We start from the raw sequence: 17,655 nt of genomic DNA, 5'->3' as shown, positions 1-17,655 counted from the left end.
TCCTAAGTGTCGTCGAGTACCTCGACTCGTCGGTGCTCTCGGCGAGTCTATAGGACATTTCTACAAAGACGGATGGCCTAACGGCCATCCCACCACCTCGGGCTTCCTGATTGGCCACTACTTCGCTTCCATCTCTCCTTTCTCCCTCCTAACCTTTCTCTCTTTTAACCCCATCCCCTCGACCCTGCTGGCGCTGAGCCGTGCTCCCGCATGGGTTGCAGAAAATAGCGCTAGCCTTTTCTCCTTCCCCACAAGAACCACTTCTCGCGCTCTGTGGATTGATTTATATATGTTTTAGCGTGTTCTCCTCGAAATTTACGGAATGTAAGACAAACGAGGTGGTCGAAGAACCCCTCTGCAGCCTTTCGGTGCAGCTGTAACTACAGCATGCGGAATTTTTTTCGGGTGCGCAAGCATGAGACATGCAACCTCAGCTGCGGAGTGCGTATGTGTTGTGAACTATTTTGGCTGTGTCGGTGTTGACTCGACAAAGAGAACCGGCGTCTGTAAATTGCCAGCGTCACTTGGAAAATATTCTCACTATCTGAACGCCTGGTGTCGGAACTGAAGCATAAGATTGCTCGTGTTCGGCCAACTTAATGCTATCGCGGAACACCTAAGCACCAATAGCTATAATACGTAGCCAGTGGCATCGTTCTCATGCATTTCAAGTCCATAAGAGTTAAAGTCACTTTGCTCTGTGTACGTTAGCCTCTTGTATGAGGCCTATGGCATTGCGGGGCACAGTAATCGTTGCGGTTGGTAAAGCTGCATGATAGATATAAGGTTTGTGCTTTGGCGTTGCCTTTATGCCCTGCAAAGCACTAATATTTAAAGGGGCTGGTATGAAAAAAGAATCTGGTGGCTGTTTGTAAAGCCATGATTTTCGTTACAGCTGAGTGCGTCGTAGAGGACGCGATGAACAAGATAAAAAAGAATGTATTCGTTTTCTTTCGATAAAAGAAATACAAAATAGCACTGCAGCTGACGAAATAACGACTCCGCATGGTCACACCGCATGCTTGTACGATGCAGTACACCGAACAAACAAGTCTATGACCCAGAATTTACCCCTGCTTCGGACGTTTGCGCAGTCCGCAGCTCTTGGCTAACAGTGCACGGTATGCCGTTATTACTAGCCAAAACTATTCTTTCAAGGACGGAAACTTCATACAACGAACGAGGTAGTCAAGAAATGTATGTACAGATGACCGTTTAAAACGCTTGTCATAGGTAAAAGCACAATTTGGATGTCTGATTTTGCAACTCAGTGGTACCCTGGCTGTTAGGATCATCATGCATTTGATAACTACTCATTGCTGCGAAACCAGAGCATAACATGACATAGGATGCTGCAGAAAGGTCGCACTCACGATCAAATTTTGAGAAATGCATGACTGGTTTCCGAGGCTCATTGCAGGCTTAAATTAACACGCGCACACACAATGCGCCGGGTAATCAGTCCGCATAGACGCCAGCGGAGACTCCGGCCATGCCGACTTAAACCGCTTCACTACCACTCAAAACCGTTTCCCACGTAGAAGACGCCACTGCATACTATAGAGACAGCGCGAGCGCGAAAACAACCATCCCAAACAGCCGCCGCGCCCCATGTACCTGGCACACAAAACAAAACGCTCGCCCAAGCCATAATGCCGACTGCGCATAGATGTCGCCACTGCCTTCGCAATATCGTGGCGCCAATAAAGAAAAAAAAAAGGTCTATAGAAATGGCTTTGCTACTCACTTTTCTCACAGTGTGGTGAGTAAGGAGGCTGCAGAGCAAAATGCTCAGAATGACCAAAATTAAGCGTATATGCTCTTCGGTGAAACTATTTTGCGTCAACATGGACATCTATGTGCCACTTAGAATCACCGCTGTACAATGTCAAACAAATATTTAAGATTGATCCGGCTCTTGGGCTAAATCCAAGCCGCGTCATATGTATACAGATAACCTTTTCTGAATGCGTATTCCCACAAACGCCAAATGCGTACTTAGAGGCGCCGCCGCTAAATGATCGAGCGCGCATCGAGGAATGCATGGCGAGGGTTTTCGGCTGCATACGAGCCTCACACATGAGCCTTACGTTTTGGGCGAGTTGGTTGTGCATGATTCTTTAGAGATTTATGCGCGCACGAAGACAGGACTTCGAAGGAAGAAAGGACACTCAACATACACAAAAGGTTGTGTTACCCTTATTCGTTGCAATTCCGTACTCGTTGTGTTTCCCTTATTCGGCTGCAGTTTCACTGCTTGGCGAATTTTTCTTTTAGGGATCATGCCGAATTGTGCAACAGGTTTTCGCGAAGACGGCAGGCGCATCTGAGCGCTGAGCCTTCGGATTAATTACGCTTGTCTCACTATTCTAATGTGTCCTCATTTGATTGTTTCGATGCTTCATTAGCACTGAGTCTGAGGTTGGTGGCGAATGAAGCCACCACAACTTTGGACGATCAATAACTGGAAAACCAGCCTGCACTGTCGTCAACTGTTGAGGGACGTCTTGCGTTTTGTATAGGTCTTATTTACAACGCCTGTAAAGCATATGGCGGATATTTCTTACAGCGAGCGCAGAAGAGGGTCCTGTTTTGCTTGATATCTGTGAGACGTTTGCCCGATATTTTCCTCATTTTCCGCAACATTCGTGGGAGAAGGCAGCAGGTGCTACTAGGCAGAAAAATTTTTGCGTGGTTCATTCTCTGATGAGCTAGGATTGGCTGTAGTCAATTGACGGGAAAACGTATTGTATATGTCAAAATTTTATCTCTTCGTTTATTTCTATCTTGTGAAGGCAACATTTCAAGCGTTGTTGCTTCTTTAAGTATTACTACGTATTGCACCTTGATATATGCCATTTCCAGTTTTTATGCTGAATTCTTGAACTATCTTTTTATATAGAGAATGTTATTGCAATCATAACAACATATTTATAAAAAATGTTATAACGACAGTATTCGAAAGAGGCTCATTCATTTCTGAATAAAGGAAGGGCTTACTGTATTTCATTAGCTCAAGAACACGTCAACTGTCGCTCAAGTATTCTCACAAGCTATAACAGGAAAGTTGGCTGGATACGTACAACGTCAAAACGCTTACCGCGGTCATTGGACATGAGTCACTGGTGACTCACAAACATAGTCCTTGATTACAAGGCTTCTGGCGCCCTTATGGACATGTTGGGTCATCAACAATTTAGTCTAAGAGGAATTTCTTGGGTAGTTTTTCTTGCCTTTTGGTAGCATTTCTTTAAGGAGCCCGCGGAGGTGCGCACCTTCTGATCAAGAGGATGGCAGACATTGCAGTAACTGGGCACTTGCATTCACGACGTCAGACACACCTTCAATTGGTGCTTTACAATTATATTTCGGATGCTACAAGTAAAAGTGCACCTGACGATGATGTGCAATTATGAGATTTTAATTTGAACAATGGAGCCCACTGTGGTGGCGTAGTGGTTTTAGCATTGCGTTGCTAAGCCTGCGGAAGCGGCATACAAATCTTGGCTGCTGTGGCCGCGTTTTTATCGGGACGAAACGCAAAAACACCCATGTGCGTGCATTAGGTGCAGGCTAACGTATCCTATGCGGTGAAAATTTACCCGGAGCTTCCCACTACAGCATGCCTCCTAATCATAAAATGACTTCGGCATGTAAGACCTCGGAATAATTTTTTTCCAATGAGAGAGCCCCGCATCAGCAGCCTGAATATTCGCCAACTGTTCGGCAGAGAGTTATTTCATTGCTGTTCTTTTATCGGCTGAATATTTCGTCGGGCCGACTGACATGTCGTAAAAATGGTGGCAAAATCACATCTCTAATTCAGAGTGTCTCTACAGCATATCGTTGATATATTCTGTCCTCAACCCAACGGAAGGAGAGGCTCTGACCAATATTTCTTGCACATACTGGAACGAGTTTTCACTAAGAAGAAAACATTTGTTGCGCTGCTGAATTACAAAGTTAGAACACTGTAGGGAAGTTATAACACTGAAAACCTAACTGACAGTCGCAAGTTGAACTAGGAATACCAATATATTTTGGCACATTATCTTCATTTTATGTTTGTCAGCACAACATTAGAAACGCTTCCTGTGATGTTCAGTAGGGTCAGTCTTGGAAAAAAATATTGTACAGATTACACCCATATAAGTGTACTTTTTTTAAAGTTTATATATATTGATCGAGCTTTCTTTTGATATACTTATAGGATGCTATTGTAAACCAAGATAGTGCATTCCATAATATAACTTTAAGAAAGACTTACAAAAAGGGATTTTCAGTGTTATAGGGAAAGTTTATCCCTATAAATAAAGACGTTAAAGAACAAAAAAAATATAGGCCATTGAGCTTGCTTTGGTATTGTAGAACATATTCACCAAAGTAATTTTCAATAGGACCATGGCACCGTTTCCCTTCAAGCAACCAGAGAACATGCTCGATTTTTGAAGGTTTATGCAAGAATGGGCCACATTCATGTCATAATCAAGTAATTAAGAAACTTGCGGAATATAACCAACCCCATACATGGCCTTCATAGACTACGAAAAGGTGTTCGATGCAGTAGAAATACCGGCAGTCAAGTTGGCACTGCGAACTCAATGAGTAGAGAAAGCCTACATGAATATCTTACTCAATATCTGCAAAGATTCTACACCTATGTTAATTCGCAACAGGAAAAACGGAATAATATCGATCACGGAAAGGGTCAGGCAAGGAAACACAATCTCTCAGTGTTATTCATTGCATGCTGTAGAAGAAGCATCCAAGCTATTAAACTGAGACGGATTGAGAGGAAGAATCAGCGGCTAATAACCCAGCAGCCTGCGGTATGCCGATGAGATTATATTGTTCAGCAAAGCTGGAGATGATTTGCAGCAAACTGCTGGCCTTAGCCGACATAATGTAAGAGTAGGATCGAATATTATTATGCAGAAGACAAGGATAATGTGCAACAGCCCGGAAGAAAACGAGATGTGTTGACTGGCAGTCAGCCTCCAAAATTTGGCCTAGAGTACGTTCATCTAGGTCAATTACTCACAGGGGACTCTGATATGAGGTCCAAATTCACCAAAGAAGAAAACTGGGTTCGAACACATCATGTAGGCATTTCCAAGTGATCACAGGGAGCATACCACTTTCCTTGTAAACAAATGTATACAATCATTATATTTTATCGGTAATAAGATATGGACAACAAACTTGGATGTTAACAAAGAAGCTCAAGAAGAAGTTAAGAACACTGCGCAATTAGTGATGGAACAAAAAAATGATGGGCGTAACATAACGAGAGGAGAGCACAGTGATGTATATTAGACAGGAAACGAGGGTAGCCGATTCTCTAGTTAACATTAAAACCCTGTAATGCGTGAGTGCAGTCCCACATCAAAAAATATTAGAATCACTTGGTAACATTTATTAGTTAGGTCTTAGTAATTTGTTTTCTGAATTGTTCGCAACAGAAAATTATGCAGGGCATCAAAAGCGATAGTACATAGTTTATGGGTTCAGTTTTGCGAGCATAAATTACGATTTTGAGGCATCCAAACAGCGTAGCCTGTATGATACACCAGGCTTACGGGGTACCGAGAAAGAACTAGAGCTGGACGGGTCACATAAAGCGCATGACAGATAGCCGTTGGTTTAGTAGAGTTATAAGATATGTGCCATGCGAAGGGAAACGCAGTTGAGGAGGGAAGAGCGTTTGCGTAATGAAATTAAGAAATTTGCAGGCATAAGATGGGGTCAAATGGTGCGAAGTAGGGGTAATTAGAGATTTGTAAGAGAGGCATTCACCCTGCAGTGGTCATAAATCGGCTGATGATGATGACGATGATGAATACTTGGGAGTTGGCCACATAGGTCGATTGGTTACGACATCATGCTGTGCTGGGTGATTATGACGGTACTCGTGCGGTTACGATTCACTTTTTGACGAAGGCCGGACAGGCGCTGGACCAAACGCGGCAACTATAATATCGCTAGTCTGCCTTTCAAAACCACTTCAGGAAGCCAGCGAGCTGGTATTATCGGAATAATGTCGAAACAGCTCCGCCGTCACCGCACATCTCATGAACATTCGACCCCAAGCGTATGCATACACAAATACGAAACACACCTGTAAGATTTATTCGCTTAGTATAGCGTTGCAGTCATACCACTTGGATCATTCTGGTAGATTTTCTCTACATTGTGTTTCTGATCTTATGAAAAACACACACACAAAAGTTACACTGAAATTTCACTTCGTAAACGTGGGAGCCGCGCAAGCGTATGGGTGCTATAGCGCACACGACGCTATCGGCCCTCGGTGCACCAGACGCCTACACTGTCCACATCGCAGATCGTATTCAAGACAGGGCTCGCGTGGCCGCGCCATACGCAGCATCTGCCGAAGTAGAACGCCCCCGTTGAAACATTCGCTTATCATCTAAATTGCCTAGCATCGTGTCAGCACGCACATGCTAGCCGGAACATTTCGCATTCGATGACCGCAGACATTCGCTGTCAAAAAGGTGACGTGAGGAATCATGGCAGAAGCAACGAACGAAGTGCCCTTCGTGCTGTCTATCGCTTCTACGCGAACTGAGCGCTGAGAACAGAGCGCACGCAAAGCTACGAGCCGTCGGCCCACCTCTACAGTGCCCCCAAAACAGATCGCTTTCAAGGTAAAGCCCGCACAGCCGTAGTACAACACTCTCCTCCCTCCCCTCACCCGGTGCCATGCGCGCGACGGAATACGGTGTGCTTCATGCCCTTGCGCACGCGAGATTGAGGCGCCATCATCGCCTCACCCTCGCACGCTTTCACTCCAACATACAGCATACGGCGAGCGGCGACGACTTCATCGCTCTGGTCTTTATAGGAAACCCCACGGCGACACCTACAGCGACGGCAGAAATGCGCCTGAAGTGTCTCTATATTTGCTATCGCAATAAAAAAAGACGTGGTGTCCGCGTTGGCTCCTCTACGTATCGGGTGCTGCCTCGGTATAATGAAAACAATGTGACTTGGCATCATGAAGAGGGTAAACACATGCGTCGGTGCGTTGGCACTATATTTTTCTCGCGCAAAGGAGAGAGACTCGGTAGTGGTTTTCAAGCATTTTCTTTTTTATTAACACTTTATAACTGCCACAAAACACTGTGTGTGCATCAGGATCGCGTAGCTTCTGAGACTGCAAGTGTTCTGCTCTTGTAACAGTGCGTCGCGCAATCATCTCGAAGGCCTTGCTTTTGACATACCGCCAGGTCGCACCTCACTCACAGAGAAGCCAAACTCGATGCGCATCTACCTAAACACAGAATAAAATCGGCATTTTGTTCATTAAATTTATAACTAGAAGGGCGGAATTCCGCACTTCTAGCCATGAGTCAACTTCAGAACTGCTGTGAAGCCGAGGGCGTTGGTAATAATGGTCACAAAATCTCATGGAAGAGAAGCTTAACTTGAGCTTGTATTGTGTGTACGCCATATTCTTCATTGCGGAGTTATTATTACGATGATAAAGTCTCGGATGAGTTTTAGATTACCTGTGAGAGCATTTCTACGTCATTCAGTAAGCACGGTAGACGTGATTTTCTACAGATTGTAGTATAACTGGAGTCCTCGCAGTGCTAGTTTATATTATAATACAACTTCTTTTGCTCTAGCAAAAGTCATTCCGTTGCTCAGTCAAACTCTAGCAATTGGCAACGGACTTATTTTTTCGTAACGGAAGAATCGTTCTTTCTCTCATTCACTTTTTTCTGCACATAATTACGTTCCAGTGCGTACCTGCGCAATCGTATGAGCACAAGGTCCAAACTGTTAATTTTTAAGGCAGAATCCTTTCTAGGCTCATAGTGATGTGTGCGTCCGCCGACCTGACCACCGGAGTTTGCGCCGAAACGTCATCACACCCCATGAAGACAGATTAAAGGCAGATTAAAGAAGGAAAAATGATTGATAGTGACAGTTGGTGAATACTACCGTTATAATAGATATTGGTAGAGGTTAATAATGACTAGCGATGACTAATAATGGGTGCTAATGACTTGTAATGAAGACTAATGACTCCGAAATGACTACTAATCACCACAATTGATTACAAATCACTAAAAATGCTTAGTAGTGAGCAGTAATGACTAATAATCACTGAAATGACTTGTAATGACTAGTAATGACTACGAAATGACCAGTATGTCTGAGGTCATCTTGTCACGACATTTAATTAAAGATGACTAAATATGCTTAGTAATGAAAAGTAATGACTAATAAGGACTGAAATAATTTTCGCCTTTCACCTCTTCAGAGAGATCTTAAGAGACCCTGTAGTTTTTCACTTGTAATGCAGCGCTGTAACGTTCCTGCTAAATTGTAATTTGACACGTTTGGCTCACCTGGTCTTGGAAATGTTCGGTCCACCTCTCGTAGCTTGTAATTCTGAAGCTCCTTTCCCAATATTGCTACAGAAAACGATCACCCAAACCCCTTAAACGAGCACAAGACAGCCACGGTCACAGTGGTAAGCACAATTTTCGTTTCTTCTTTTTTTTTCCTCTGGGAGGAGCCATTAGACTAGGACGAGACAGCACCACGAGCATATTCACTCTCTCCGTGAGTTCGGTAAACGCCGCTCCTAACCACAACAGTAGCTGTGGGCAGCACATTTAAAGGCACTAGCCATATTCATCTTCGCCTCTATTTAGAGCCAATAAACGTCCCACCGGCCTCCTAACCAGGCACGCTTCATGTTTTGCAGGTTGTCTACGGCACTCCCAAGGATAACGAGCCACAAAATCCGGGTGCTTGATTACGTGAGCATTTTGTGATTATGTCATAGGGTCTACCGTGGTGCTGGTTCGAAGCGGACGCTCTTCGCCGCATACCTTATTGAAAAAGTGCTTGTCGAGACTGTGAGCAAAGTGAATCTTTGACAGGCAGCCGAAAAGACCACTTGGCGACTTCGGGAAAAATTTGGTATGGATTACCCACAGAAAAACTGTTTTCTCTTTTGCATGCGTCGCCGAGCGTATCATTGAAACATCGGCCATGTACCAAAACGAATGTCGGTTGGGCACGGCTCGTAAAACTAAATCCCTATTCCGTAAAAATAAATTTTCCAGGCTACGTTGATGGTTTAATTGCTTCCACCTAATTTTACCCATAGTAAAACGCGTACGTTACCGTCCGGCGTGAAGCTAAGTGTTAAGAGCGCCGTGGCTGCGCAACCACGCAGTCAGAGCGCGAGAAAACGCACGAAAATGAAGCTATTATAACCGGAATGCAGCAGACTAGAAAGGCGAGTCCTCCCTCTGACGTCACGGGAGTGCCATCCTCAGTGCCGCCATCGGTAGAGCAGGATGTCAATCGCATGTGCCTTGCGTCGTCACGAGGAACACTTTAACTAAGTAGGATTGGCAGCAGACGGCTATGAGGTAAATTATTTCAATTTCGAAGTGTAGAAATGAAACATGCTTTCTTTGTCCGGACCTGTCGCAATAGCCACGACGACATGGTCATCGTTGAAAATAAAACGATGGGATGCTAACGATTGTAGTACCAATCGCGACGAAGTTTATTGAGGAGGCCTTGCGACAAAGCAAATTGCAGTGTCGAAACAAGGATGTGCACCCAAACGTAGGTCAGTAGAGCATGATGTTTAGCATACGTTTTAAATTTGTGCGTAAACATACACTAGTCCTAAGTGCCTTACTAAATGTTTGAAAGCATGGATATTAAATGTTGGCAAATATAATTATACGACGCACTCTGGAAGGCAATCAGCTATTGTCACTGTCGCGTGAGTCCCCTGAATTTCGCTATTAAAAATTACAGTACCACATGTGCATAAGCAGGAGTTTCAAAGCAAATCATGAAGGTTTCTTCCTAAACAAAGCTGAGAAAACTACCGGTTTCTAAACATATGTGATGTAAATAATACTGAGACTACAAAAGAGCCCATTGCAATATATAAACGCGCATCTACAGCTGCTCTCAAGCGTTTTTCCTATGCGGGAAATGCAAAGGAAAAAATTATCTTAGTCCTCAGCCTACAGATTGCAATCCAGGAGTGCGTACGGCACATAAGGAGTAGACCAACTAAATGTGCCACCTAAATTAACGGTAAATGTAGCACCTTGCAAGTATTCTGTTTCTCTGGTGGCTTTCACATCATGAAGACAGAGAAGTGCACAGCTATGGGCAGTTTCCAGGCTGCCATAACACGCAGTGCATGGACAGGACGACATGCCAATAAATAATTATAAGTACTGATACTGAATATTAAAAGGGGCATCTGAGGCGCTCCACAGAAACGTGATCACTATTTAACACTGTCAAATTGACAGTGACAGTTGGCAGACAGTCACAAGTGAGGCTCTCTGCATGCTAGTCTACGGCTCGTATTTTGCACTGCTGGTTGGCTGCAAGGCAGTGTACCTGCAAGCCAGGTAATCTATAGGGCAGGCTGCGCGGGTTTGTTGGTAACCCATATTACACTTGCATTTTGGTGCACCCACAATGGCATGACGAGCGTGCTAGCATAGACGGACGCAAGACACTTACTTCCAACGAGTTCAGATTCACTAGCCATGTTTATAGTACATGGCGACATAACACGCTCGTGTCAAACACGCCCTTGCGAGCTGTGTAACAACGTTCGCGAGCTTTCGCAGGCACTGCAAATATGCGAAACTTCTCTGGAGCATAAGCGAGACCATTTAAGCTTGTTATCAAGTGTGAAATTGTTCCTGTAAAAAAAGAAGCCTCTACGTCGCACACGCGAAAGAAGAAAAGAAAAAAAAAGGCGGTTCTTTGCGAATGAGCTCAATGGTTATCCTCTTAAAAGAAGACTAGGTCATCTTAATCGATTGATGAAGTCGTCGTAATCGTACGACATTACGTGCGGGGTAATTTGGAGCAGCGACGTCGACGGAAACATGCGACTACTGCGTTAGCCAGCAGTGAGAATAATCGAACGCTCGCAAATGCCAAAAGAGCTGTTCTCAAAACAGCAGCAGCGCAACAATGGGGTCGTTACCATAAGCTTTCTTTCTTTTTTTTTCCTCAGCCCCAATGCGCAAATGCCTGCGAAAGTTACTTTAACACAAGCAACGAAATCTTAGGTTTTCCAAGTGTATCAGAAGTTTTCGATGGACAAATATGTCGTAATTATCAAAAATAAAGATATATGTTCTTCATTGAATACCTATGAGAGCGCTATTGCAAAGTACCCGTGACATTTCCTGGTGACTGCTCCCTACGCATAATTAATTTTAAAAGCTCGTGCGACACTGACCTTTTTGTTTTATCGAATCTGCGCACGTTTCTCTAAACGCTTGGCCTGTGTCGTGGGGGCATATTGGGCCACGAACGCCTGCAGGCACTAAGAGGAAAGCAAGCTACTGCATTAATTGACTCTAATCCCACCATATTTTCTTTGCAGGAACATATCGGCTTGTTCACCGGTGCCCAAAGTTTATATGGATCATATGCTCCCTGCAAGGGCACTGATTCACCATGAATCAACCACTTGTCTGCAGGTCAAATAACTCTCCAGGGCTTCTCTCCTTGAACACAGTGTTGCAACACTGCGCACAACATAAATTGATTTCAGTTGAACGAAGGAGAGAGAGCACGAGCTTGGTGCTGAAGATGACGACGCTATGAGGCTTCTCTGCTGTGCCATTTCTTGGTAATTTGTTTGCTTACTCCTTGTGGCACATTTTAGTGGGAGTGAGTGGGAGAGCATCTGATGTAAGATTACCCGCCGCGGTAACTCAGTGACGGTGGCGTTGCACTGTTGAGCTCGAGGTCCAGGGATCGCATTTAGATAGCGGCGAAAAGTATAGTTCAAGTTAGGCTTATGTGCAAGTTAAGAACACGAGATGGTCAACATTGATCCGGATTCCGCGAGCTGTACGGTGGGGCCCATAATAAGATCTGGGTTATGGCATGTAAATCCAAAATTTTTTTATTCATTATTTTTCTGGGGCAAGACGGCCTTCTCAAGTGGATGCATTCTGGCCACAACCACGGCGCCGAGTTTCAGACACCCTGCAGCTACGGCTACCACAATGCCGGCAGTCTTCTTGTCGCAGGCCCGCGACAGTGGAACGTTTCTGGGTAGTGAGGAACTTGACGCCGACCAATAGCTCGAGCTGTGTGAGCGCGTTACCACGCACCACAGTTGGGACCCGACCATTACGCGGGCCAACGCATTATTAAGAGATTTCGACATATTTAAAGAAGGCTTCTTTTTAGGGGTTGGATGTAGGGGGTGTTGCGTGCCAAATCCACTGTATGATTAATGAGTAGTGGGGGACTGCGGATTTCCTTCGACAACCTGACGTTATTTAGCGTGCACTCAATGCGCGGTACACGGTCATTATTGGATTTCGCCCCCATGGAAATACGGCCGTTGTGGCCGGGATTTGAGCCTGCGCCTTCGGGCATAGCAGCGCAAACATCCTGTTTTGCCCATTTACGCCGAGTCTTACGTAGCCTCGAGTAACAACGCAAGTTTTTACTTTCTCGCCAAGGACACTAATACTGTCATCGAAATGCGTGTAGGAAGTCTTTACCGCGTGCCTAATACAACTTTTTGCGCGCAACTAGTAGCCAAAAGAGTTATATTTTAACAAGAGATAGCTACCGATAGCTTGCAGAACATGTGAAACCATCTTCTACCCTTGCGCAAGCGCGCTAATGTCAAGGTGAATGCGATAGATGCGTGCCAGGAATAGGAAAGCCATCGCCACCAGTAAAAATGCTATAAGCCCGCCTGCGAAGGCGTTGCTGACGTTTACCTCAGTCAATTACACGGACACGTGACACGGGTTTATTGCTGTTCATGGAAGGTCACCGCAGAGCCATATATCACCCACCGCGTACAAGGCCGCCTCTGTCAGCTTGTGTGTTTTTTGATGCGTGCGTGTTCGTGTCTTTCTGTGTGTGTGGGTTGGCATGTGTGTGTCCGTGTGTCAGCGTGCGCGCGTGCGTTCGTGTGGGCGTGCATACCAGCCTTAGCTTTCATGAGTCTTCGAAATAGCGTGTAATACGAGGATTACATATGCCAACGACATGGAACTGTGTAATATCAACAGCGCGAAAGAGAAGTTGCGTTTATATTATGTCCCCTGTGTTATTTTCCTTTGAATAGACGCGTCTGTTATTTCCTGTGAGACCGCAATTTGGGGTTATTACATGAAGGATGAGATTGCAGGATCTGTAGAGCGTAATAAACAGGCTATTATGGCCGACAATTACCCAGTTGCTTAGCCCGAAAAGGCTCGTGAATTTTTCGATGATACTGCTGTCGTATGATGAAGTGGTTTGAGGCGGCAGGCTGTGATCTACTATAGCGATGGGGAAGGTGGTACTTTGCGCGGCAGCCTTTCCTCTAGCATTTACTGAACAGCGCTGGACTACACTGTACCGATCCCATTTGGTGACGTAGTCAGTTTTGAATGACGTATGTTCGGCGTGACGCCTCAGTAGCGCGACAGACATTGACTATGTAGCCTAAGTGCATGTCGACAACTGTGCTACGTGAATAAAAAAAAGCATGTCATTTGTTTATTACACCTACGGCTTGCTATGCGCACGTTGACTGGCTTATCTATATATAGCCACTGGTGCGCACAGTTGTAGAAATGTGGAACAGCTAGTTGAGATTCCTTAGGGCAGAGTAGCAGTTTAACCCTTGCACTTTTGTAATCCCAACCATTATTTGGCTCAATCCTTCAGTTTCTTCTTACCCAGAGTAAGCTGGTATGGCATAATTCGACTGATTTATGCCATACTGTGCTGTGCGATTCTGTGCGATTCTGGTATGCGTAATAAAACAATGAATCCCTGCACCAAACATCACATATAATGTTGGTCCCAGTCGTTGTCGCTCTGCCACTGTCGTCACACACACGCTCGAGTCGCGCACGAAGTTGTTCACAGTACACGAATTTGTTCATCCATCTTGTAACGCTTTGCAAAAGCACCGAACTGTATCTGGCAACAAGTTATCTACAATAGGTTTCGAGCATCATCGCTTCCCCGAGAGCGTGGGATCTGTTAGACTTTCTTTAATTGCGTTTACATTCTTGCTACCCTCATTCATATACAGCCCTCGGAAAGTACTGGAAGTACCCGTACTTTCCGAGGGCTGTATATGTATGCTTGCCTCTAACCGCTTTTCCGCCTACCTAGGTCAATCGATAGAGGCCATGGTCGAATGCGTAGCGCATCGGGCTCTTCTGCTGAGTGAGCAGGGTTCGAAACCAACTATCGGACCAACGTGGGCCACTGAGTAAGTGGCAAGGTGTACATATGTACCACTGTTCAACGCACTACTTTCACGCAGACGAGGGTTCCGTACATGCGGAACTCGTTACGTTCCTCTCTTCAGTGAAACTCTTTGACGCCGAATTGGAGCACGGGGTATGTACCACTCGGTCTGTGGGGGCCTTCGATGAACCTTTATGATGCCAACGTGGGTCGCAGGGTTCGTGCCGAAAGACGCGCGCCACTATTCAATCAACGTCTCTGACGCCAACCTGGTTAGCTAGGTATGGGACACTGGGATCGTGCGGCTCTACAATAACGAAACAAATCGGCAGAATCCGCCGTGCGTTGACTGTCGACGGTAATGCGTTCAAGTGAACTACAAACTGCACCAATTCTCGAATAGGACTTTTTCAGAACATTCGTAACCATTGTGAGAATTTCACGTCAACTATAACTCATATAGTCAATTTGGCGGCGTTCAACGCTTTGACAAATGCAGTTTTCAGAACTAAGATACCTGTTGTTGGTGCACCGTTAGAGATTTGTGAACTTAGTGCTTCAATTTTTCCTGAATGACCAATCCTTGGCATTCTCTAAAACTTATGCGGTTCTAAGTAATATTTTCCTCAAAGCAGTTACTAGAATTGAAGCTACTCTTTCAACTATCACAATGATAAGTAAAATCTGTGCCGCTATTGTCTCATCAGAGCATTTCTACATTTCACATACGTATAAAGAGGGAAATTTTAGAAGGCCCCGTGCTAAAACCCTCTTAAAGGCAAACATGCATTAAAGATAAGTGTGCGCAAAATGCTAGCTGGGAGACTATTGTAAATGGTAGATATATTTACCAGCCTTTGCCAAAGGCAGAAACAAACGAAATAACTTCCATCTTGAATCCATTTTGACACAGTAAGCTTTGTGAGCTTTTTGAGAGCCTTTCTGGGCGCTGCAAAAACCGAAACATGAATACGTGTCAACTTGCTGAGCTTACAATTTTCTTGAAGCTTATCAAAATTTGTTGTTTAGTTGTGCCTTTTATTGCGATAACAATTCTATGGGCAGTGCAAAAGCATTCTTGCCATCGCTGTGACGTTCCGTATATATTCCACGGGCCGCGCGTCGCATGCTGTATGTGCGAGTGAAAGCAGGCGATAGATGCCGACGATCGCGGCTAAATCTGGCGCGCACAAACGAAGAAAGTCGAGCAAGCGCGCCGTTTTCCGTCGCGCTAAGGGCTGTAGGGGAATGGGATGGAGGGAGGGGGGGGGGCGGCGTTGCAGCTACAGCAGCAACTGCGCATATCGCGACAGGGCGCAAGGGGAACTGACGATCGCGGCTGTATCTCCCGCGCCATATATGGTGGAATGCGGCGAGACAGCGCAGGAGCAAGGGGGGGGGGGGGGGCGGTTTCGACTCCGCCAAAAAGTGTGCACTATGGTCGCATACGGTCGCGCGCGCCCTATCTTGAAAGGGATGTGCCGACGGCCCATACCTTTGTGCGCGCTGTGTGCTCGCCGCTGTTGCGTTGGAGCGGTAGCCTGCACGAAGGTCGCTTTGCGCGCTACTGCTACCGCATCGCTCACACCAGCGCTTTGACAGCGAGTGTCCGCACTCATCGAGTGTTTGTGCTTGTGCTTGCTTGTGCGCGCTTACACCGCACGGTTGGTAATTCAGTTAGTAAGCGAATGTTTCCAAGTTTATACAGCAGATAAAAATACTATCCTTACTTCGTATAGCAGTGCACTAATTTACTACCGCAATCGATCCTTCTCCTTGCGGGCGAAAATGTGACATTTCTTTCCACCCTACTTCAAGTCAAAGGGTGTCAAGAATAAATCTGAGACCTGCAAATGTGACGCCAGCAGGCCATACCGGCGGCTGAACATGCGATCGTCAGTTTCACTGTCAGTTGCAAGACTGTAAGCGTTCAATATCCCTTACGGTATCTGTGGGAGCTCAGGAGGGGATTTAGGATCATTTTGATTGATCGAATTTTACATCCTAGCGGCGGCTCGATCAATACGGACATCGTAATAAGAGGTTCCAAGTAAATGTGCTTTAAAGAAAGAGCTCTAGAATAAATTATGGGGTTTGTTTTGCGCGCCAAACTCACGATCCGATTATGAGTCACGCTGTAGTGGGGGGACTCCGGGATAGTTTTGACCATCTGGGGTTCTTTAACGTGCACCTAAATCTAAATACAAGGGTGTTTTCGCATCTCGCCCCCATCGAAATGTGGCGGCCGTGGCCGGGATTCGATCCCGCGACCTCATTACTTAGTAGCCCAATATCATAGCCACTAAGCAACCATGGCGATAAATAAAGAGCTCTCTCTTTTTCTTTTGTATAAGAATCCGATTTGAACGACTAAAGGTGTGCTGCGTAAGATGCTGTGCCATAAATAAAAAAAAGTTACGAACCCTTCCCTTACCGGAAAATGTGGGTAAGCGAAGCTTGTCCTGGCGTGCATCTGACCTTCGTCACAGTTAAGTAACCCACAGGTAACAATGCCGAATTGTTTCGGCCTTTGCGACGAACATAACAGTTCCGTTCACTCCGATGACGTATAGAAGACAGCCCGACAGGCTGCAGTACAAAGCACCCGTCATTTTATGCCTGCCTCGCCGTTTTGTTTGTTTGTTTTTTAGGTCATGTGGCTCAGCGTAAAAGACCACCGATGGAGTTGGGCATCGCTGAATGCGGACAGCTTTATCGCTAGAACTTCGTCCCAGCAAATTCGTGCAAACAAACTGGCTGTTGTGTGCAACGGGACATAGCAAGAATGCATGTGACGGTGTTGGCGGTGTCAACCTCCGAGATCCACCAACATCTGTAATCACAACTGCTCGAGAGCTAGTGTAAACACTCGGGGATGAGCTACGAAATCTGCAGTTAATCCATCGTCTTGAAAAAAAAAAAAACCCTAAAACAATGCAGAAAAGACAAGCAAGATGCCTGGCGCTCACTTCCCCCGTACATGGGTTTCAGTCGTGGCATACGTGGCGGAGTCATCGGAAAGGGACTCGCAATTGCTGGTGAAAGTGGGAAGAACGATAAATGCGCAGATATTGGATTGGATTGGAATGGAGAAACTTTATTTATGCCTGCAGTTGGGCGCTCGCGCGCCTCCACGAGGGCCTACGTCATCCTCGAAGTTGCCGTTACTCGGCGCGGGTCTCCGCTCGCCGTTGCCGGCTCGCTGGGTCCGTGCCTTTCGAGCGCCTCGAGGACCTGCTGGACGGCCCAGAGCTGATCGTCTCGGTCGTAGCTCTTCGCGGCTGCCGCGAGCCGCGGTGGGAGTGTTCTTGATTTAGCGTCTTCTGGATATTTAATGCAATCCCACAAGATGTGCGTGTAGTCTGCGGTCTCCCTCCGGCAGACTCTGCA

The 17,655-nt window shown here is 45.8% G+C and overlaps 1 long non-coding RNA gene across 1 annotated transcript in view; it reads left to right on the top strand.

Annotated features, from left to right (window-relative positions):
* The window catches only part of LOC135905799 (uncharacterized), a 138,176-nt gene extending 120,816 nt beyond the window's left edge, over positions 1-17,360 (top strand). Inside the window, exons 5-7 of the long non-coding RNA XR_011514509.1 lie at positions 8,744-8,961; positions 11,429-11,677; positions 16,917-17,360. This is a non-coding gene — a long non-coding RNA (uncharacterized lncRNA). The remainder of the gene's footprint in view (positions 1-8,743; positions 8,962-11,428; positions 11,678-16,916) is intronic.
* The last annotated feature ends 295 nt before the right edge of the window (positions 17,361-17,655 follow it).

The sequence above is a fragment of the Dermacentor albipictus genome, chromosome 5, assembly GCF_038994185.2.
Source record: "Dermacentor albipictus isolate Rhodes 1998 colony chromosome 5, USDA_Dalb.pri_finalv2, whole genome shotgun sequence".
Classification (NCBI taxonomy): domain Eukaryota; kingdom Metazoa; phylum Arthropoda; class Arachnida; order Ixodida; family Ixodidae; genus Dermacentor; species Dermacentor albipictus.
Note: the sequence above shows the minus strand (reverse complement) of the source record. Positions and strands in the feature narration are given on the sequence as shown.